Here is a 24,280-nt window from a genome sequence, read left to right on the forward strand (position 1 = left end):
ATCACAACTGAGTGCCTTAATAACAACAACCACAGCAATCATTTATGTAGGGAGACAGCAAAATTTTTCAGTCAATCAAAATACAGCCGATAGCTGTGGACAGTAAAGGCAGGAGTGGAGTGAGTGGAAAGGCTTGCCTTCTTAGCTTACCATTTTTCTGATCAAATTCTTTTGCATATTAAATCAGATAGGTTAGAGAGTGATTAGCTAATGGAAGGTTGAGATCTCCACTTATACATAGGTTTCGAAAAGAGACCTGGAGGTATTCAACTTGGCTTTTGTTAGCTGGTAAGATAATTTCAGCTGAGATGACCGGTTGGTGGCCACCAAGAATCCACCAAGAGGAGGTGAGAGTGACAAGTCCAGTGAGAGAAGCAGTAAGACTCCATCTTCCAGAACCAATTAATATTCCTAAAGAGCAAGTTTGTCCATATCATCCTATCCCCTCCCCATTCAATCAACTACACTAACTCCCTTTTGTCTCCTGGAACAAGTTACAAAATCCTCTGGCTTTTTAAAGCCCTCCATAACCTGCTCATTCTTCCTTTTCCAGTCCTTTTACTCTTTACATCCCTTCATGCACTCTGTGATACACTTTGCTGTTGCTGGAACTCCATCTCCTGACTGCACATTTTCACTGGCTGTCCCCCATGAGTGGAACTCTTTTTACTTATTGCTGCCCAACATCCCTGGCTTCCATCAAATCTCAGGCAAAATCCCATCTTCTGCAAAAGGCCTTTCCAATCCCCTTTAATGTTAATGTCTTATCTCTGTGGATTATCTCCAGTTTCTCTTGTCTGCATCTTGTTTGTCTTCCCCATTAGACTGTCTTTAGTTCCTTGACAGCAGGGACTGTCTTTGACCTTTCTTTGTATCCCCAGTGCTTAGCATAGTGCCTGGTACACAGTAAGAGCTCAATAAATGCTTGTTGAATCATGCCAACAGGAGAAATTCATGGTCCTGCAGCATGAGAGGTTCAAGTTACCTTCTACACGTTCCCCTTGTGTGTGTGTGTGTGTGCGCGTGTCCATTCTCCCCAATGATACTGTATCTATATTTTGTACCTTGAAATCGTAACTCGGCATGTGACTTTTAAATGTCTTTGCTTTGAAACAATTGTATCCTATGGCTGGCTAAAGAAAAGGTAAGTGTATCCGTGGATATTTTAACCGCAAGTAGACTCGCTGAGAGGGATAGGTTTTCTCTTGCGAACACACACCACACACACACACACACACACACACACACACACACACACACACACACACACACACACACACACACACACACACACACACACACACACACACACACACACACACACACACACACACACTGTGTCAGTGAATTAATCTGGGTGGTCAGAAGCAAGGGCATTCTTGGCTTGCTTTATTCAGATCTGACTATGCAGAAGGCACCAATTATGAGCCCAGCTCCAGGTTGAGACTTTCATCCCTTCCTGGGTCATATGCCTTTAAAAAAGCATACCGGGACAGCTCGCTTTCACCAAGTGGGGCACACGAAATACTCAGGTAAGTGGACGAGAAAGGAAAAAAACCCAGGGTTCCCCCGTGCCCCCCTTCTGGGGGACGGGGTTTCCCGTCCTGGACGCCGGTCCTCAGGCTGCTGTCGGCGTGACACTTCCACGTGAAGACTGCAGAACTCCGGGCTCCAACGCGGGTCTCCCGGCCCCGCTTCTTGGTTAGGGCGCCCAGGGCCGGCCCGGGGGATGGCTTCTCTTCTCGGAGGTGAGTGCGGCGGGCGGGGCCGCCAGGGAGGGGCACGGGGCACGGGGCACCGGACTCCGGAGGCTCAGCTAGTCTTCCCCGTCTCCACCCCCGCCTCCCAGTGCCTGCAGTGGGGCCCTCCCCGAAGCTGCTGTGCATTATGGGGAGGACGCCAGACTCTAGTCCGGTGGGTGGCAGCTCTCCAGATTTCTGGTGGCCAGCCTCGTTTGGGGCGGGGTTTGGGAATGTGTGTTAGATGTGTGTGTGTGTGTGTGTGTGTGTGTGTGTGTGCGTGTGTGCGTGTGTGTGCGCGTGTCTGCGCGCGCGTGGAGCCAGAATCTCTTTCTCCCTCTACAAATGCAGCACTTAGAAATACAAAAATGGGATCCGCTCCCTCCTCCCTCCTTCTCTGCTTTCCCCACCCCATCACACCTCTAGTCATCCTTCCCTTCTTCTCCTTCCTTCCTTCTGCCCCCTCCCCAGAGTGAATCACGCGCCCTCCTCTGACACTTGGCAGCAAAACAGCGCCGAATTTATCCTTCACGTGACCGAAGGGGGTTGGGTGGTTGGTGGGGGGAAGGGAGGCAGCCAGGAAAAGGAGGGAACGGAATTCGCCGTTACCCCGGCGACAGGCCCCGCCCGCCGGTTTGGGGAAGTGGGGTAGGAGGAGGACGTCAGCACGTCAGCCGGGGTTTTGCTGTTTGATTGACAGTTGCCATAGCGACCGGGTCGGTCAGTCGCCATTTTGTTGGTAGGGTTTTTTTTTAAACCCTTTCGCTTCCCGCCCGAATAATAATAAAAAGCTCCCTGGGAGTGAGGTGGGGGCGGTAGCGGCAACTGCGGCGGGGGAATCCGGGAGGCTGCTGCGGTGGCTGCGGTGGATCAGGCCCAGGCCGGCGCGGGGAGCGGACACCTCGAGCTGGGGGTGCGGGTGCCACGGGCGCTGCTGTTCCTGCTACTACTGTTCCTGCTGCTGCTGCCGCCGCCGCCGCTGCTGCGGGAGAGACCGGTGTGTGTGTGAGTGTGTGAGTGTGTGAGAGTGCGAGTGTGTGTGTGAGAGTGCGAGTGTGTGTGAGCGTGAGAGTGAGTGTGGGTGAGTGTCTGTGAGAGAAGGGGAGAGAGGAGAACTAGTGTGAATGTGAGTGTGTGCGCGCGTGTGTGTGCGTGTGTGTGTGCGTGTGCGTGTGTGTCCGTGCTAGGAGGATCTCTCGGGGGGCGGGCGGCTAGGACTTTTCTGGCGGATAAGCCGCCGCCGCCGCCGCCGCCGCCGCCGCCCCGGCCCCGGCGCTTCTCATTGCGCAGGTTTGGAGCGCGCGCCATTTTGTGAGATTTACAAAATCTTACTCGGAAAGGAGCCGGGAGCCGCGGAGACTGAGGGACCCCGGGCCGCGGCCGCCGGGGAGAGGCCGCCGCCACCGCCGCCCTCCCCGCCGCGCCCGGCCTCGCCCGGCCTAGCTCGGCCTCGCCCCGCCGCCTGACTGATCCTCCGAGGCCGGGGACTGCGGTATTTGCCGGGGAGGGGGGTTGTCGCCTTGCTGGTCTCTGGAGCCTGAGACGCAGTGGCCGGTGAGTGGAGCCGGGAAGTGCCGGGGGCGGAGAGAGGCGGCCGGGGCGGTGCTGGAGCCCGAGGCCCTCGGATGGGACCGTAACTGCGGGAAGCCGGGGAGCAGGAGCCGACATCGGCCGCCGTCGTCTCGGTGAGTGTCCGGAGCCTCCCTCCCCTCTCTGCCCCCGGCCCCGGCCGCAGGCCTCTCCCGGGCACTGAAGCCTTCCTTCCCCCCGTCCTAGGCCGGGCTCCCCAGCTAGGACTTGCAGTGACATACAGGGCGAAGGGAGAGGGAGGCCGCGTGTGCGTGTATAATAATTACATAGGTGTGCATGTATACGTTGGGGAGGAAACCTGCCATTTTAGAAAGAAGTGTCCCTGGTCCCGGTCCTGCCGGCGGAATCCCCCCCTCGTGGAGCCGGCCTGGGGAGGAGCTGCGGGTGCAGGCCTCTGCGAGGTGCAGTCGGAAACGGCTCCTTTTAGCGAAGTGGAGTGTGGGGTGAGTGGAAGTTAGGAGGAAGGACCCCGACTCCTGCGGATGGGGATGGCAGGTAGCAGAGAGAGGAGCCCTTGGTGCCCCCCGTGCTCCCCTTTTGTGGCCATACAGGGCTGGCTTCTTTTTATATCCTTGGGGTTGGAGAAAGTGCTGGGTCCGTGCAAGGGAAAGCTGCTTCAGCTGTGCAGAGAAGTCAGGAATTATTCAGCAGTGGACCCTTTTCCTTGTTAAAATGAATCCGCAAACATGGGTAGGTAGGCTGCAGTGAGAGGATGGAAACAAGGGCAGGTGGTGGAGGAGATGATTTTAAAAAAATAATAATCTTAATCTTTTAATCTGTTTGGGCTTTTAAAGTCAGGTAGTCTGTGGTACTCTAAATTCCCTGAAGTTAAAGCAAACTTGGCCTTTTGAGGTGGCAACTTAAATACCTGTTTAGCAACTGGAGAATTGGATGACAGAGAACATGTTTATCATAATGGACCCACAAAAGTTTTCAGATGTGGCTTTTAAATTTATGGACATAAACCCGGAGCCTGTTTGGAATTCAGCATTTTACCCCCAAAGTCAGTGAATATATTTCATATACAGAAAAGAAAAGGTCAGTGTCTCCATTCAAATTCCATAGTTATAAATAGCACCGTAGTAGGTGTCTATCTCTTAGCCAACTTGAGGTTCCACTTTATTCTTTCCTTGATCATCAGAATTCTCTGGTGCCAGACTTGCTTGATTCTTGCCTTACTCATCAGAAAATAGATATACCTTAAAAATTGACTTTACACTAACAATATTAAAGAACACTCCTGATTCTGCAAAAGAGTTCATTTGATACATAAGCAGCTGATTATAAGTAATAATGAATAGTGTAGCCATTTACATGTCATTACAGCTTTATGACTAAGGGGAAGTAGTGCTGTTAGCTTGTAATTGGCTCTATCGTTTGTTGAATTGGAAAGTGAAGGCTGAGATGATCTGGTGCCATTTTGTCCAAATTTATTTTAAAGAAATCTGTTAGAAGTATTTTTGTATTTGAAAACTATGTACTTCATTCACTGAAAACTCTTAATGCAGTTCTTAGCTTTTCTCCTCTATTTGTTCTATGTGGAATAACAGTTCAACAAGTATTCTGATTAGCTGTAGACCTTATTTGACTATTGATAACTATTCATATAGATCTGTGATCTCATCTTTTGGGACTTCAGTAATGCAGATCTCCATTCATCTATTCCTGGCTATCCTGAGTATCCATGGTTTCACAAAAGTTGGTCCTGGGGATCTACCCTGTGTGGTTGATGAATATAAAATGAATTTTGATAAACATAAGTTTGGTTTATTCCTTTAAAGTACCTTGCCTTTATCTGTGTACCATTTCGTAATTTGCATAATTAAAATGATTAAATATATTGGCATAAGGATATTTTTTAATGTAAGGAAGTTTTTGCTTTTACATACTTCTACATTTCTTTTCTGTTCTTTGGTTTAACAGATATAAAGAATGTTGATTCTAGGTAGACAACAGATTTCTGTGTAGCATAAGATTCATATAATTTTTATGTGTAGTGTGTGGATAGTGTCAAATACAGTAATTATGGGACTTAGTTATAGATAAAGTTTTAAAATACATAATGATTCTGAACTATTCAAACTAACCAATTTTTAAAAAAAGATTTGATGTTGGAATACAGTCGTTTTTATAACGACACTCTAGATGTACTCAAGACAAAAACTTTCTTACCAGAAAGTTTTCAGTGACTTGGGTCTATATTGCATCCTACATAGATATCCATGTGAAAATAGGTTATGACAGTTTCATATGTACTTATATTGATTTGTAAATTAACTAGAAAAATTAAAATAGAAAATATATTTGACACAGCATATATGTTACAACTTTTTACATCTTTAAAAATTTTAATATGTAATCTACTTTTTTGCTGCTCTTATTTGTTTTACATGATTTGCGACTGAGTTCACAAGATTTTGACACATACTTTAATTCACACTTAATCACATTTGATATTAAGTGTACCTTTACTGAACAGTCTGTTTTTCCAAGTCTGACCTTGATTACATCCCATAGATTTTTAATGGGGCTTAAGTCAGGCCAGTTGCCAGGCCATGACATTTGTTTATTACTTTTTTCTATTAAATAAAGTTCTTAACCATTAGTGACTATGTAACATGGTACAAAGTTACGTTGATAGTATTACAGCTACATTTAAGATGTTTGTAATTCCAGAACAATTCCGCTTCTCAGTATATCACTATATTAGTGTTTATAATTCTTTATAGAATTATAGAATATAGAATAGGGCCAAGACTTTCAGACCCATTGGAAGTTAAAAATCTCCAAAAAGACTTTTTGTGGGTGGATGTTTTCCAGATTGTGATCTAATTGCCCGGATCTTACCCAGGCTCACTTGAATTTCTTCTATTAAGAGTTGGTTTAGCTGTGATAGAAAAAATGGATTTCAGCAGTAAGAATTACTTTCCATTTATTAATGAATACCTCAGTTTTTGTATTGTTTTGCCTACCACAACCTTTTTTCCCCCTTCATGATCAGTTTTTTTTTCTCTTTTCAAAACTGGTCTTCTCACTGTTCTTCCAATGATAAGAAGCCTGCTTTTTACTGTAGGGAAATTTGTAACAGCCCTTTTAGACAGGTCTCTCTGAAAGTTTTTGTTTTCTGAGAATAATTAGGCTGTTTGACAGCAACAGTTTTTCAGTTCTTGGTTGTATTTTTATTTTTGGCTGCACTTTCTTTTTTGTGCTTCACTGTAGCTGATATTGCTTGATTGTTAGCTTGATGGATCTTGTCACATGTCTTTCCCACACCAGAAGCTGCTGCAGTATCTTTGAACTGTTATTGAAGCGTGCCCTTTGCACCTACATCTTTTGCATGTTTTCTTGGAGTGACATCCATTCTTAAAGCCACAGAATTAAAAACACAGCAAAAGACCAATGAAACTCATGTATATAGTATGACATCTAGCACTCGACTGTCAGAATTAAATCTAATGGTCAGAACATCTTAATTCATCTGGTTTCATCTGAGTAAGGTTAGACATTTTGAGTCAGCCTAAAAATACACATGAATGACCTTTGCTGTCCAAAAACAAAACCATATCAAAATATTTTAGATAATTATAACAATAATTAGTGTGTGAGTAACTTGGATGCTACTGTGGGAATAAGCTTGCAGTGTGCAGTTAGGAAGACTGGGCCAGCCTTCTGTGACTGCAAGAATAAAGGGAATTGTATTTTGTAAAGAGCAGATACCCAAGCTTAGTTGTCTAGGATGGAGCACATAACTTCTGGAAGGCCTTTCCATTTGTACAATTCTGTGACTTTGTCTATGAAAGTTTCATAGAATACTGACATTTTAAGGCATAGTTTTTTAAATCATCATTTACTTATTAGACACCTGCTGTGAAAGGCATTGTGGGGATGAGACTTACAGATCATGATTCTTGTTCTTAACAAGTTTCCAGTCTAGTCATACAAACACATTTTGTTGGAATTAGTTGATAGTTCATTGTTGGTTACAGAGACTTAACATACCATTTTGCTATTTCACCTGTATCCCCCACATTCACTCATACTTCAACTTAGAAATGGTTCAAGGATAAAACTAGTGTTGGTCATTGTTTTGTTTGGAAATTCAAATCAAATAGCAGCTTTCTAGAATGCTATTTTTTAATTCTGTCAATGTACTTAATTGAGATAAGGCTTCAAAATTCTTTGGGTTGGAATAGGGAGAGTAAGTTCATGCTTTGCATATGAAAGCAAACCTCATGATAATTTATTATGAACATTACTTTTAAAAAAAAGCCTTTATCATCTGCTTGGTGCATAAAAGAAAACTCACATTGACCTGTTTTCCTTGTTGTTCCATATTAACTTGAATGTCACTTGAAGATTTTAGACATTTCATTGTATAGAAACTTGGTATACAAAAACATTCTACTAATAAAATTGTAAGGAGAGAACTTAGAAATAATTCATTGATAAACTTAAAAAAATTTCTCATCACATTATATATCCCATTCATATGCTTTTTATTTGTTTCCCTGGTGGAATGAAACTGCAATTAAAACTGATTTCTAATTGTTTCCTAAAGAAAAAGGCCCTCACCGAAATGTCTCTCCACTCCCATATTTTCCTGTCAGTGATCTCAAGCATGAACTTGGAATCCTGCTGATTAAACCCTAATGAGTAGGAAAGCCACTCATTTTCTTTTAACTGATTTCTCTCTCCACATTAATTTAGAGTATCAGTATGTACCTCTTAAACTAAGAGGTACAAGTTCATTACTTGAAATAATTGGACTATCTCTTAAACATTGTCATTGAAAAGTGATGTATTAACATATATTAAAATTACATATTAAATGATTGTTATTTTTGTCAGTTGTCAGTGGATTATTTGATTTTTCTTAAAAAGTTTAAGAATATCATCTAGTTGGGGTGGAGTAGTTGAAAGATCACTAGTTTTGGATGACTCTGGGCAAGTTACAACTTTCTTTGTCCCTGAGTTTGTTTATCAGTACCTGTGTTTCTTCATGGCCCTTCCATTCAGAGTACTTGTATGTTCATTATCATATCAGATACCTATGTATTTGCCATACCTTTTAATTGCTATAGTAATTATGGTTGTTTAGAGTTAATGCTATCTCTGATAAACTTTTGAATTGAAACAGTTTTGAGTTTTGGGCATCATTTAATTCTATAAATATTAAATTGATTTATTGTACTCTAAAGTTTTTCCTTATTCCCTTTTTAAAAGAAGATTTTTCTCACCTTAATACTGCCTTGTGGCAACACTATTACATTTAGGTGAAGGAAAATGACAAAAATTGATTGTAAGGATGAAACACTAGTTTGTACCATTTTTAAGTTGAAGTATGAGTGAGTTTGGGGGATACAGGTTTTTAAGTTGGGCAGTTGAAATTTCTAAGCACATTTGTCAGTTTAATAAAATACACGGTCTTCATATACTTTTGACTTGAAGAACTATTTTTAAGATAAAGATTTTTTCTTAGCTTTCTAACTAATTTTTTGGAGTTTTCAAAGTCACTATCTGAAGTTATTCATTGGAAAATCAACTTAACTGAATATGGGAAATGACCCAAATGATCTGTTATCATCTTGCCAATTGCTGTTAACTTTAGTACCATTAAGTAAACTACAAGTGACCTATAACTCTGGTATGAGAATTAATTGCCAATATAGAACTTAATACTTTTTTTTTCATTTGTAGATGCAGTAGATTGGCAGCTTTCTAAGTCTGAACTACTATTTAGACATTCATTTTAGTATGGGAAACAAAATTTTGCTTTCTGGGACAAAGCAAACTCATGTATCTAATGTATGCCTAAGTATAGTTTTAAAATTTTGTCATTTACTATTGATGTCTCCTGTTTAGTTTAGCTGTCATCTTATTCCGTATTTATTATTAGAAATAAAAATTCACGTAAATTCAGTGAACATTAAATAAGAAAAAGAAAGACAGTGCTCTCAAGGAACTCACTGTCTAATGGGGGAAGACAGTACACAGAAAGAAGCTAAAAATGCGGGGGAACATGAGGTGATACCTGGCAGGAGGTGCTTTGGCATGAGGGCGTGATGTTCTGTGAAGTCAAAACCTAGCAGAACTGCTCATAGAAAATGGAGTTACCTGTAAAGTTCTAAAAGTTCTGAGCCCTCTGTAAATGAAGACTTCAGGAGGAGTTTATTGCTCTTCTCTCCAGCTCTCTATTCCAAGGGCAGAGGCAGCTGAGTTGAGAAAGTTGAGTATCCACAACGGAGTCAGTCATCCTGGTGATGAGCTTGATGTTAGAGTTGCTGGTGAAAAATGGAGTTACCTAGAAAAAATAAAGAAAAAAAATTCTTCTTTTGGTGATAGTGAATTGGATCAAAAAGAGGTGAAATCCATACATGCTGGGGGAATTGATGAGCTGGATTTTTTCATTCTCATGGCCCTATGAAATTGCTGAGTAGTTACTGAGGATAGGAATTGGGTCTTACCAATCTTTTTTGTTGTAAATTTAAGGCCAAGACTGGTGTTGGCTTATTGATTTGTAACTTTTGGTTAAAAATATGGCTATGTTTACTGTCTTAAACTGGTCTGCTTGATGTCTGATTGTAATAGCTGAAAATGGATGTTTCAGTGGAAGGCTAGCCAAACTCTAGATTTCGTGATAATAGATTTAGAGCTTGAAGTTATGTAGTCCAAAAAAATCCCATCTTCTACAGGGAGCCCTTCCTAATTTCTCTTAATTTTAGTGCCTTCCCTCTGTTAATTTTCCCATTTATCCTTTGTATAGCTCATTTGTACATGTTTTTTTGCTTGTTGTCTACTTCGTTGGAGTATAAGCTCCTGGAGGGCAGGGACTGCTGTGGGCATTTCTTTGTAGCCTCCATGCTTAGCATAGTGCCTGGCACCTCAGAAGTGCTTTTTTACATAAGTGCTTATTGACTGATTTTAACTACAAACTAATGCTCTGTCCTCTCTCTCCGTTCTCCTTCATCTGATGTTAAAATGCTTAATTATAATGACATCTTTACTTTGAATTAATGGCACAGGTATTACATTGTTCATATATGTAAAAAGATTTAAACAGAGAAATTGATTTGCCATGTTTTTAGTGACAGACTTTGGCAAACTTTAAAATGTTTTGGAAGAAAATTCTGGATACAAAATGTCTCTTTAGTCATTACTTTTGCAAGTAATCTAACAGTTGGGTGGTATTGAGTACCATATAACTCTCTACGATTTTGGATTTGGTTTAGCTGGCAGTACCTTTGTGTGTTTACAGAATATTAACCAAATTTAACAGTAATAAGGATTAAGTTAATAGAGCAATATTAGGTGGAACGTGTTTGCATTTGAAAGGAGACATTTAATGGGTTGCCAAAGTTATTATCAGTTCTCCTTTGTGCTATGAAAGACTGTGATGGCATGTCTAATTGAAATCCACAGTTAATCTCCCCAGTTCTGGGGAATTATATTCAAAACCTCTTATCAGTGTACTTGTCTTTCAGAATAGATGGATTTAAATTTTACCTCCTTGTTCTAGGCTTGTATAAAAAGAAGAGAAATGGCCAGAAGACACAGCAGGAGAAAGTAGGAACAAGGTCTTGCTTGGGTAATCTGTTGCTGAACAATTGAGATTTGACTAGAGATTCTGTAACACTTTATAATTTACAGTCTTATGCTTGAGGCAATCCAGATTCTGTTATATATTTTCTACAAATTAACCATTTAAGTAGTGCAGAAAAATTGGTAGTCCTTTTATTTTTATTTCTGGAGATTACAGTTAAGTTTAGAACTTCCTCATGTTGATGTGTAGGTAACTGGATTTTTGAAGACCATCAGTGTTGCAAAACCTGGTGAAGCCCATCCTAAGTATGTATGGTGACGGTCTTGTGACACTTTCTCAGGATCCGTCTAGCTGAGTTTGAAGAAGCAGCTTTATCCCTAGATTTTATTGCCAATATCTAGTGTCGCTGTTCAGAGTATGAAACAGAGTAAGGAGTAAGCAAATAGAGCAGTGGAAAGTGTTGTGGTTATGAGTCTTTCAGTGATGGTATCCCTGGAAGACTATACTGAGATTTAAAGAAGTTGATATTTATGTCAACTAGAGGGGAGAGATACCCATAACAATAAAATTCTTTAAGCTATTTAAGTGCAAAATTTAATTTCTAAATTTGCTTTTTATTTTAGATTTTATACCATTTCTTGAAAACTTGCAAATAATGTTAGCTCTTCCCCTCAGTATTAAACTACTAATGAAATTACAAAGTAAATCTGGTGGATTGATGATCTCACGGATGTGAATACATTCTTTTTTTGAACACAGCTTGTCATGTCTTTTCATCCTGTGCAGTTGTCCATGTTGTCACATAAATCTATACATTGTGTCAGAAGTTTCTTAGAATCATTCTTTCAATATTCTGTGGGATAACAGCAATATTTATCTGTCTTTCCCTCACTTTGTTACATGACAAATGTCCCTCCTTTTCTGATTGTATTTTTTTTCTAGATGATATCCCTTTTGCTCCTTTTATTGCAAGTTGTTGGAAATGAAGACATGCTATAGCCTAGTTAGGGGATGGGGACTTTTTTCCATTGTCCTTTTGGAAGTCTGTAATTTTTAATTTTTATTTTTCAGGATTTAAAGTCATATAGTATATCTGGAAGAATATTGGTGAAAAGTAATATCTATTTTAAAACTTTTATTTAAAAACTTTTTCTATGAAGTAAAAATGAAGGTCTGTATATAAATATTGTAGTTCTTAGAATTTCCATTTTTAGGAAATAAAATTATTTGGCAAAAGATAACATTTTTCATTTGAGACTTAATCATATTTTATAGGTATAGGTTATGGTATAGCATTAGACCTGTAGGCAGATCTGGCTATCCATTCTGTCTCTGCTACTCATTGACTGATGTTGGGCCAATCAGTCACTTAGCTTGACTGAGCTTAAGTTGCATTATTTATAAAATGGAGACAGTAAATCCTTATGTTAGCTGTTTCATGAGATTATTGGTAGGAAAGGCTTTTGTGAAGTACTGTTTATACATATTTTTAGTTATTTTCATTTTCACTTTCTGGGGGCAATTCTATGTTCTTATGTGTTCTTAGTTGGATTTTGTATGCAGAACCATTTTTGGAAGAAAAATCCAAAAAAACTCTTTTTTTTTTTTTAAAATACAAGACTCTGGTAACCCTAAATATTGGGCTTGGATTTTGTTATTACATGTTATAGTTGATGGATACTTGTGATGATTTCATGGGTATTTATGCAATCAGATTTTGAAAGGTATTGTGAACTTTATAGGCAGGATACCTGTGAATTTTAGCTCTGCTATTTACTAGTTGTGTGTAAGTGAAGTCAGAGCCTTCTTACTCATGACCTTTTAAATATCTTTGAATAAAACTTTTATAGACAATCTGCCTCATGTACTAAAGGACTTTCTTTGGTTCTTTAGATGTTTTGTATATACTAGCATAGAGGTGGGAGACTGGTCACATGTTGCTCTCTAGTTCCTCAAGTGCTGTCTTTTGACTGAATCCAAACTTCACAGGCCTCAAGTCTGCAAGTTCCCCTGTACTTCGCACCATCACTTGGACTATTCAGTTGATGTCTGTCAATCTTAATACATTATTGGTCTTTTCTGGGTATACATTCACTTGGCAATCTTTTATAATATGTGTCTTATGTGAGACATCACTGGTAATGTACTTCAGATAAAGTTCTACACTGATGTCACATCATGACTTAGCTTTGATCCTGGATTCCCAAGTAGAGGGCAAACCCTAGAAGGTTTTATTAAGTTGAATTTTTACATGAATGGAAGGAATATCCATGTCATATTGGTACAGTTATTGCAGATATGTTGTTTATGCAAGTTAAGCACCAGCTCAGCTTAGTATGAAAAGGATCATCATTTTAACCATTGGTGGTTTGTTTTTTGGCCACTGTGATCACTTTGGTAGTGGTGGTGGTGTTGTTCGTGTTGGTGGAATTGTATTAATTAATTTGTGCTTTTGGACTGTAATATGTAAGTTTAATGTAAATTACTATACTTACATGTGTAAATGTGGCCTCAAATAGATTTAAAAAAAATATAGTAGTCTAAATTTTGTGAAAGGAGAGAACGTAGATTTTTTTTTTGTCCTTTCAGCTTTGTGTCAAATAACTTCTGGTTGGTGTTTATCTTTCTGTTGCATATTTGCATTGTAAAGGATCTGTGATTTTTACCACACAGATTATTAACCCCTCCACCTATGGAGCAGTAGTTCTCAGCAACACATTTATTTATTCATTTTATTTGTTTATTCATTATTTGTATAGTTTTATTTTTGTATCTCTCTCATTGGAGACTTGCGTATTGGATAGCAAGTGTAAATCTTAAACAATTTGTGTCATACCATTTGAAAACCACTGGCTTAGAGTACCTTCCCACTGGAAATACAGATGGTATTTTAGGATTGGGATAGGAATTAGACCTATTATTTAATTGGTATAGAGAATTCCCATATGAGAAAACCCCTTCCATCAGGGCATATTGACACTTTGGCAACTTAAGGTCTTAGAGAGTTACCTGGGACAAAGGATCTTACCAGGGTCTTAGTTACCTGAGACAGGGTCTTACCGAGGGTTATGTAGCCAGTATGTGTAAGAGATAGGACTTTAAACCCCTGACTCTAACTGGTTCTGAGACCATTTCTTTCTTTCCACTACATTGTGGCTGCCTCTGTGGTGCTTTGCTCTGTTTGGGAATTAAGGGAAGAGGACTAGAAATTGATTTTCAATTTAAATTACAACTTGGACAGATAGTGCATTGTGGTCTAAGCAGAACTTGATTGTGGATTTGTGCTGTGCTCTGAGCTGCTCAGGTTCTGGGGCTTTGGGTCTATGTAATGCCTAGCTAGGAAGTTGTCAGCCTGGGGACTGGTTTGGAGGACATCAGGGCTCTTTGTGTTGGAAGAGATGCCTTGAGGTGGTTTCTTTAAATATGCTGTTGCTGTTGCTGCTTGAAGGCTACTTTGTTATTAGCCAGGTCCTTGGCCTTCTCTGTAGGTGCCAGAGTAGTTTTCTTCTCAGTTCCTTGGCTAGCCAGTTTCTTGGCTCTTGCCCTTCCCTGAAAGGAGAGACACTTTCAGTTTTGTTAAGCCTTTGGTACGTTACTTTTGAATTGAGCTAGGCCAAACTCCTAGACAGCTCTGGCGACTCCACAGAAACTAGAGGAGGGCCAGATCTCCCAATGGATTTCAGTCTAGCTATTTTTTGCCTGGTTCACACAGTAAACACACATCAGTCAACAACCATTTATTAAGTTGTGTTCTGTGTGCTAGATACTGCTAGGTCCTAGGAATATAACTACAAAGAAGGAAACAATGAAGGAGCTTAAATGATTAATTTGAGAGATGGGTAAATATATTAAGTATATGCAGCATAAATACAGGGTGGTTGGAGGGGGCACTGACAGGCAAAGGTGATATGTGATCTGTTTCTTAAAGTGTGAGAGGGATTCTAGGAGGTGGAGGTGAAGGAGTGAAGGAGAATGAGGAGTTGAGGTTGACATTGATGATATGAGCCTACATTATTATTAGAAGATTGGTAGTAAGCTTGAGAGAATAATATGAAAGATTGGAAGAGAGATGTGTTTAGGGGAAAAGTCTGTTTAAATAACTATCCAATAGGCAATTAATGATTGAAATTGAGGGGAGATAGGGACTGAGTATATAGATCTCAGAGTTATCTGTATAAAGATACTAATTGAACCCATGGAAACTGATGAGGCTCCTGAGAGAGTATATGGAGAAAAGAGAACAGTACATAGTCTTGGGGAACCCTCACTTTTAAAAGATGTTTTGTAGATGATACGCCAGCAAAGGAAACTTGGTATTCTTTACTGTCCCCATACTTAATCTTTTGGCAGTTCCATTCAGTTCTATTGTTTTAGCTGCTACCTCAAAGGCGGATGATAACCCAAATTTGTATTTTCAGCCCTAACCCCTCCCAGGTTTCATACCCTCATATCCAACTCCTGCTAGGATATTTCTGATTATGTGCAACACTTTAAATGCAGTATACCATTTTTTTCCCTTTAAACTTTATGCCCTTGCTGTTTTTTTGTCTTTGGGTCAATTCCAAGTCAGTCAGGAGTTACCTCTTGTCTCAGATACTTATTGGCTATGGAGGGCTTTAAATACCAAACAGAGGTCTTTGTATTTGATTGTAGATACAAACAGATCCCCTGAAGATTTTCGCATAGGATAGTGAACCCAAACCCTAATGTTGTCTGTGTTGGCACGTCTGAACATGGGTTTTTATAATTCTAAGTCCAGAGCTTAGTATCTGCTTCTCCATACTGCTTTTCTGTGTCGTTTTCCAGTTTTGCCTGAAATTTAGATCATTTTTAGCTCTGTTATATGTAGCCTAAGTAGACTGAGGGAATACATGCATCACTGTACCAACAAGAAAAATATATTTAGTTTCTAGTTTCCCCCTTCTCTCTCATTTCTCAGTAGTGCGTATGAAATATGCTATATGAAATAGATAAAGCAAGAGATAGGGATGTAAAAATAGGTGAGTTGTATTTAAGAAAATGACAAGATCTGGGAAAATAGATTTGAGATGGGTTAATAGAAGAGGAATAGGGAGAAAAGCAGTTTCTAACTTTTTAAACTACTATTTATGTTTTACATAATATTGACTATTATAAGTATACATTTGGAAGTGTAAAAGTGTGATAGTATAACTAGGGTAATGTGTAGAACTACTGGGTGCATCTTAGAAGGGAGATACTATTAACCTAAAGCCAATTGTCAAAGTAAAGAATGGAAAGTTTTTCTTTAGTGCCTTCCCTCCTCTCCTTTCAGCACTTTTTCTTCATTTTAGGTATCCCATTTTTACACTCAGACCATTAAGTTCCTTTGTAATATGAGCTGAGTTTGTAGGAAAGGTTTGACTCTTCTTGCTTTCTGATATTGAGTTTCTGCTATTAGACTTCGCCAAGGTTGGCCCAGACGTAGAGTAGACTCCAGTGCTAAAGGAAACATTCCCTTTGTCCAGTTCTGTTTTACTTACTGTCTTTTGATTGTGTTATATTTGAGCTTGCCCACTATATACAGCACTTTAACAGCATCATCTTTTAGATTTTAATAGCTCAGCTGGAATTCTATCACCTCCACTAGTCATATTGTTAGCAGTGCTTCCTAAAGCCCGTTTGACTTCCTTCTTTGGGACATTTGATTCTAGATCGGTAACAACATCATTATGGTTTTTGGTGTTTTTTTTTTTTTGTATAGTTCTTTTGTATATTCTTGTCACCTCTTAATCTCTACTGTTATAAGTCCCTACCATTTTTGCATAATACTTTCCTTTGATATCTCTAATTTCCTTGAGATCTCTTATCTTTCTCATTCTGTTTTCTTCTATTTCTTTGCATTGCTCACATAAGAATTATTTCTCCTTACTATGCTCTGGAATTCTGCATTCAATTGGATACATCTTTCCCTTTCTCCTTTTCCTTTTCCTTTCCTTCTTTCCTTAGCTATTTATAAAGCCTTAGGTAGCCATTTTGTTTTCTTTTTTGCTTTGGAATGTTTTTTGTTGCTGCTTCCTTTTGAGTATTGTGAACCTCTGTCCATAGTTATCCAGGCACTCTTATCTACCAGATCTGATCCCTTAAATCTATTCATCACTTTTACTTCATATTCATAAAGGATGTTATTTAGATCATACCTATAAGGTCTGATGGTTTTCTCTATTTAATTTAAGTCAGAATTTTGCAGTAAGAAACTCATCATCTTAGCTAGAGTTATATTTTAACTGGCTGTTTAATGTTTCTCTATCTTTGGCTGAAAAGTATATAATCAATCTGATTTCAGTATTGGTCATGTAGTGATGTCCATGTGTAGAGTAGCTTTTTGGATTGTTGAAAAAGAGTATTTGTTTTTTTTTTTTTATTTAACTTTTAACATTTATTTTCACAAAATTTTGGGTTACAAATTTTCTCCCCTTTTCTCCCCTCCCCCCCCCCAACCCCAAGCATTCTAATTGCCCCTGTGACCAATCTGCTCTCTCTTCTATCCTCCCTCTCTGCCCTTGTCTCTGTCTTCTCTTTTGTCCTGTAGGGCCAGATAGCTTTCTTTACCCCTTAACCTGTATTTCTTATTTCCTAGTGGTAAGAACATTACAGTTGATCCTAACACTTTGAGTTCCAACTTCTTTAGCTCCCTCCCTCTCCACCCCTTCCCTTTGGAAAGCAAGCAATTCAATATAGGCCAGATCTGTGTAGTTTTGCAAATGATTTCCATACTAGTTGTGTTGCATAGGACTAACTATATTTCCCTCCCTCCTATCCTGTCCCCCATTACTTCTATTCTCTTATGATCCTTTCCCTCCCCATGAGTGTCGACCTCGGATTGCATTCTCCTCCCCATGCCCTCCCCTCTGTCCTCCCCCCCACCCTGCTTGTGCCCTTGTCCCCCACTCTCCTGTGTTGTGAGATAGGTTTTCCTATCAAAATGAGTGTGCATTTTATTCTTTCCTTTAGTGGAATGTGATGAGAGTAGACCTCATGTTTTTCTCTCACCTCCCCTCTTTATGCCTCCACTAATAAGTCTTTTGCTTGCCTCTTTTATGAGAGATAATTTGCCCCATTCAGTTTCTCCCTTTCTCCTCCCAATATTTCTCTCTCACTGCTTGATTTCATTTTTTTTTTTTAAGATATGATCCCATCCTCTTCAATTCACTCTGTGCACTCTGTCTCTATGTATGTGTGTGTGTGTGCATGTGTGTGTGTGTACTCCCACCCAGTACCCAGATACTGAAATGTTTCAAGAGTTACAAATATTGTCTTTCCATGTAGGAATGTAAACAGTTCAACTTTAGTAAGTCCCTTATGACTTCTCTTTGCTGTTCACCTTTTCATGGTTCTCTTCATTCTTGTGTTTGAAAGTCAAATTTTCTTTTCAGCTCTGGTCTTTTCATCAAGAAAATTTGAAAATCCTCTATTTCATTGAAAGACCATTTTTTCTCCTGAAGTATTATACTCAGTTTTGCTGGGTAGGTGATTCTTGGTTTTAGTCCTAGTTCCTTTGACTTCTGGAATATCCTATTCCATGCCCTTTGATCCCTTAATGTAGAGGCTGCTAGATCTTGTGTTATCCTGATTGTATTTCCACAATACTTGAATTGTTTCTTTCTAGCTGCTTGCAATATTTTCTCTTTCACCTGGGAATTCTGGAATTTGGCCACAATGCTCCTAGGAGTTTCTCTTTTTGGATCTCTTTCATGTGGTGTTCTGTGGATTCCTTGAATATTTATTTTGCCCTCTGGTTCTAGAATCTCAGGGCAGTTTTCCTTGATAATTTCATGGAAGATGATATCTAGGGTCTTCTTTTGATCATGGTTTTCAGGTAGTCCCAGAATTTTTACATTGTCTCTCCTGAATCTATTTTCCAGGTCAGTTGTTTTTCCAGTAAGATATTTCACATTATCTTCCATTTTTCCAATCTTCTCGCTATGTTCTGTGAGATCTGTCTTTCTCACAAAGTCCTTAGCGTCCATCTGTGCCATTCTAGTTTTGAAAGAACTATTTTCTTCAGTGAGCTTTTGAATCTCCTTTTCCATTTGGCTAATTCTGCTTTTGAAAGCATTCTTCTCCTCATTGGCTTTTTGAACCTCTTTTGCCAATTGAGTTAGGCTAGTTTTCAAGGTGTTAATTTCTTCAACATTTTTTTGGTTCTCCTTTAGCAGGGAGCTGATCTGCTTTTCATGCTTCTTTTTCATCCCTCTCATTTCTCTTCCCAGTTTTTCCTCCACCTCTCTAACTTGATTTTCAAAATTCTTTTTGAGCTCTTCCATGGCCTGAGCCCATTGGGTGGGCTGGGACACAGAATCCTTGATTTCTGTGTCTTTGCCTGATGGTAAGCATTGTTCTTCCTCATCAGAAAGGAAGGGAGGAAATGTCTGTTCTCCAAGAAAGTAGCCTTCAATAGTTTTATTTCTTTTCCCTTTTCTGGGCATTCTCCCCAGCCAGTGACTTGACCTCTGAATATTCTCCTCACACCCACCTCGCCTCCTGGTCCTTCCAGCCAGCGTTTGGGAACTGAGATTCAAATGCTGCTTCCAGCCTTAGGGCTTTTGGTGGGGGCAGGGCTGCTATTCAGTGTGAGAATTAAGTTCAGGTGGTCAGGTCGGGGCAGGGCTGCCTCTCAGGCTCAGTTCCCTCAGGGGGTTTATGTACAGACCTTCCACAATGGATCCAGGCTCCCCCCCACTTGGGGAGCCCCTGTCTGTAGCCGCCTCTCAGCTTCTATCTCCCGGGGGGGGGGGGGGGGAGGGGGGGGCGAGCCATGGGGGCACCCCACTCCCCTCTCGACCCGCCAAAGAGACTCTCTCACCGACCCCCGTCACCTGTGGGTGGAGGGGCTTGTGCGGCCCCTGGAGATCCCGTCCCTGAAGCCTGCTCGGATCTGTACCTCTCGGAGCCGCGGCTGTCGTAGGTCTGGGCTGGGCTCCGTGTCTGCAGCGCGACAGACCTTTTGTGAGAGGTTTGCAGGTCCCTCTGTGGGTGGAGGGACCCGCGTGGCTGCTGGAGATCCTGTCCCCATAGCCCGCTGGGATCTTTTCCTCACGGTGTTGCAGCCGCTGCAGGGCTGCCCTCTGCTCCCAGTCCCGGCGCCCAGTCCGCAGCGCGAAGGACCCCCCGCGAGAGGTTTGCAGGTCTCTCCGGAACAGAAATCTCCCTCGCTCCAATATTCCGTGGCCTCTGGGTGCAGAATTCACCGTGAGTTGGTCCCCTCTAGCCGTTCTGTGGGTTGTGGGTTCGGAGCTATGTGTATGTGCGTCTTTCTACTCCGCCATCTTGGCTCCGCCCCCGACACAAGTCGAAAAAGAGTATTTGTTAAGACCAGTGAATTATTTTGACAAAACTCTGTTAGTTTCTGCTTTGCTTCATTTTGTATTCCAAGATCAAACTCGCCTGTTATTCCAAGTATCTTCTTATTTCCTACTTTAGCATTTTAATTCCTTATGATGAGTGTGACGTCTTTTTTTAGTGTTATTTCTAGAAGTTGTATGTCTTCATAGAACTGATCACCTTTGGCCTCTCTGACTTCAGTAGTTTGTGCATAGACTTGTATTATTGTGATGTTGAATGTTTTGTCTTGGATTTGAGCATATTGTTTTGCTGTTTTTGAGATTATACTCTAGTACTGCATTTCTCACCCTTTTTTTGACCGTGAGGGCTACTCCATTTCTACTAAAGGATTCTTACCCACAGAAGTATATATAGTGGTCATCTGAATTAAATTCTCCCATTCCTGTTCATTTAAGTTCACTGATATCCAAGTTACTGATGTTTAATCTTTCCATCTCTTTTTTTTTTTTTTTTCCCTAAATCACATCCAGTTACCTGACTTCACGGATCCAAGTTCCAGTACTATATTGAACTTTACAGCCCTGGACTTCTCTTTTGTCACCAGACACATCCATAGCTGAACTTCCTTTTGACTTCGACCCCGCCACTTTTTATTACTGGAACTACTTGTAGTTGTCTCCTGGTCTTCCCCAGCAGTGTATTGGACACCTTTCTACCTTAGTGGCTCACCTTATGATGTCATCTCTTCGATTATTTTAGTACTGTTTGTGGGGTTTTCTTGGCAAAGATACTGGAGTGGTTTGACATTTCCTTCTCCAGTGGATCACCTTTTGTCAGAACCTTTTACTGTAACCTATCTATCTTTGGTAACCCTGCACAGCATAGCTCATATTTTCATTGAGTTACGGCAAGTCCCTCTGCCACAACAAGCCAGTGATCCAGGGGTGGAGGTAAGTACATATACAAATATAAGCAACATAGATATAAAGTTAGATATTCCAAATACATAAGAAATTGTTATACCAAGATGTTTGGATACACAGGCATTAACAGTCATAGAGAATTAAGGAAGGTTTTAATTGAAAAATGATGCCTGAGCTGAATCTTGGAAATTTGAGGTATAGATAAGGAAGTGCATTCTAGGGATTGGTGATGGTTAGGCATAAGAGAGTGGAAATGGAGTGTCTGTCATGTATAAAACAGAAGACCAGTTTAGCTGGATTTTAGAGTGGAGAGGGGAATAATATCCATGAGGCGGGAAAGATAGATGATGGCCAGGTTGTGTAAAGCATTAAAAGCTAAAGAGAAGACTATGTATTTTATCTTTGGAAAATTAGTAGCTGCTAGAGTTGGTCAAATAAAAGAATCACATGGTCAGTTCTATGCATATGGAGAATTATTTGAAGAGCAGTGTGTAGAATGCATTGGAATGGTGAGAGAGACTTTAGACAGACCAATTAGGAAGCTCATGTAACGTAGGAAAGAGGTGCTGAGTAATTAGGTGATGATAGAAGTAATGTTAGCTGTGTGAGTGGTGAGAAGAGTTTGAATTTGTGAAAGGTAAAAATGGAAGATTTGGTAAATGAGTAATTACATATACTGAGGGGAAGGTATGGAATCTAGGGGAGTGTTGAAGAGACTGGAAAGATGACAGTGCCTTGGACGGATAGAGGAAAAATGAGGAGTTCAATTTTAGATGTCTCTGGCACATCTAATTTGAAATGTCTGGTAGGCCAAGCTACTGAAGCTCAGGAGAGAGATTGGAGGGTAGATATATAAATCTAGGAGTCATTTACAAAATGATGATAGTTAAATCTATGGTAGTGAATAAGGTTACCAAGAGAATGTAGAGGGAGAATAAGGCCCGAGATAGAACTTTGGGGAATAGCCATAGTTAGAGGACTCGATAAATATAATCCAGCAAAGGAGACTTAAAAAGAATGGTCAAACAAGTAGGAGGTGAACCAGAAAAAGTAGTGCCATGAAAACCTATAGAGGAGAGCAGGTGATTGTAAAGTAGGTTGTGAACTAAATTGATTTACCTTTATTTATGCTGGTTAGCACTACAGAACACTTCAATAGACTTACTCTCATCAGTGCATGTAAATCAAACTTTTATTATGTATTCAGCAATACAAGCATCAACCTCTCTAGGAATAAATCTCCAACCTGATTCCTAAAGGTTCCTTAGGCCTATCTCATAATTGTTCTCATGACAGAGTTCCTTCTCTGCCCTGTTGAAGGCCATATGTCTTTCTCCTGAGGTGGTCTGGCAAATCTCTGTAAATCAGCACAGCTTTGCAACAAACATAGTGTATTCAAGTCTTGAGTTCAGGGAATGCAGGAGTCTGTCTTAGTCTTGACCTAGGAGCTGCCTGTTGGCCTTAGCCTCTGTTGGGTTTCTTAAAGTTCTGGTTAAGGTTTTTACTGGTTCAATTCAAGTTCTGATTTGTGGTTTATTACTTAATTTGCTTCATGTAATTTCAGAATAGTAGTTCTTAACTGGAGTTTTTGTAAATCATTTTTCATTATTGGTCTTTTTTCATTCAGAAGATTCACATATTTTATCAATTGTTTTAGGAACATAAACATGTTTGTCATTGTTTGGTAGTATACAAGTAAACAAATCTGTGTAAACAAGCTATGTTAAAGATAAGAAATAATTCAAAGAGGAAAGGGACTGTAATGAAGAGGAACCTCTCTGGGTCATCCTGGAAAAGGGTTCCCATAGAATTTTAGTTAAGATTTGAGACAAACCAGGGAAGCAGAGATGAAGAGGGAGAGGACGTTGCAGGCATGGAAGACACCCAGGGAAAATGCCCAGAGCTGAGAAATGGAATATTTTGATTATGGAATAGCAAGGATAAGAAGATGAGAAAGGTAGGGGGAGAGGTTTTGTTGGGCTTTGAACACCAAACAGGATTTTTTATTCTGGAGATGATAGAGAAGCACTGAAGTTTACTGAATATAGAGAGTGATGTGGTTACCTCAAAGCAATGTTTGCTTTTAGGAAAATCCCTTTGGCAACTGAATGGAGGATATTTTATAGTACAGAGAGACTTAAGGCAGACAGATCTACCAATAGGCTATTGTAGCAGTCCAAACAGAAGGGTTGTTACAATATAAGAAGCGAGAAGGGGGTATATTTGAGAGATGTTGCAAAGTTGAAATTAACATGTATACAAATAGCTTGTTCTGGAATATATACAGAGGACATACAGTGTAACATCCTTCGGGATGACACTTAGGTTGTAAGCCTGGAGACCTGAGAGGATTCCTTCAACAGTAATGGGGAAGTTGAGGGGGTGGGAGTGGGAAGGAGAGAAGATTCAGGGGAAGAGGTAATGAATTCAGTTTTGGACATGTTGAGTTTAAGGTTTTTACTGGATTCTAGTTTGAGATGTCCGAAAGGCAGTTGGAGATGTGATAAGGTCAGCAGAGAGGTTAGGACAGGACAGATAGATCTGAGAATCATCAGTTTAAGAGATGGTAATTAAATCCATGGGAACTGATGAAATCACCTAGTGAATAGATGGAGAAGAGGACTTAGGATAGAGCCCTGTGGGACAACTACAGTTCGATGCTTCTACTAGATGAGGTTCTAGTAAAAGAAACTGAGTTGAAGTGGTCTGATAGGAGGAAAACCAGGAGATAGGAGTGTTCTGAAAACTTAGAAAAAAGAGAGAATCCATTTCAGAGGCTGCAGAGAAGTCAAGATCAATGAGAATTGAGAAAAGACCTTTAGGTTTGGCAAGTTCAAGAGATTTGATAGGAAAGGAGAGTGAGAAAGGAGAGGAAGTTAAAGCAGTGAGTATAGCCTGCTTTTTTTCTAGGAGTTTGTATGAGAAAGGGAAAGGAGAGAGGATGACAGAGTTTAAGAAGATAGGGGTTTAGTGAAGGGTGTTTTAAAGATTGGGAAGACTGGCATGTTTGAAGGCTGCAGGAAAGAAAATTGTCAATTGGGAGAAGATGAATTGTTGAGAAATTTGTAATTATGGGGATAGTCTTTGGAGAATGGAAGGGAGTGAGATTTGAGGACATCCTTATGGGTTACTTTTGACAAGAAGGGCCTCTTTTTTTTTTTTTTCCTTTTGTCAGACTTGAAGAG

The 24,280-nt window shown here is 40.2% G+C and overlaps 1 protein-coding gene across 6 annotated transcripts in view; it reads left to right on the forward strand.

Moving 5' to 3' along the window:
* The first annotated feature begins 3,288 nt into the window (after positions 1-3,288).
* Positions 3,289-24,280, forward strand: part of DYRK1A (dual specificity tyrosine phosphorylation regulated kinase 1A) — a 211,644-nt gene continuing 190,652 nt past the window's right edge. For 5 of the 6 annotated variants that reach the window (XM_072614973.1, XM_072614976.1, XM_072614971.1 and 2 more), the window contains exon 1: positions 3,295-3,424. The gene's annotated coding sequence lies outside the window, so the exon portion shown is untranslated. Of the gene's footprint in view, positions 3,425-24,280 lie in introns of all 6 variants that reach the window. The other variant, XM_072614980.1, reaches the window with a different exon arrangement.

This window comes from Notamacropus eugenii, chromosome 5, assembly GCF_028372415.1.
Source record: "Notamacropus eugenii isolate mMacEug1 chromosome 5, mMacEug1.pri_v2, whole genome shotgun sequence".
NCBI lineage: Eukaryota > Metazoa > Chordata > Mammalia > Diprotodontia > Macropodidae > Notamacropus > Notamacropus eugenii.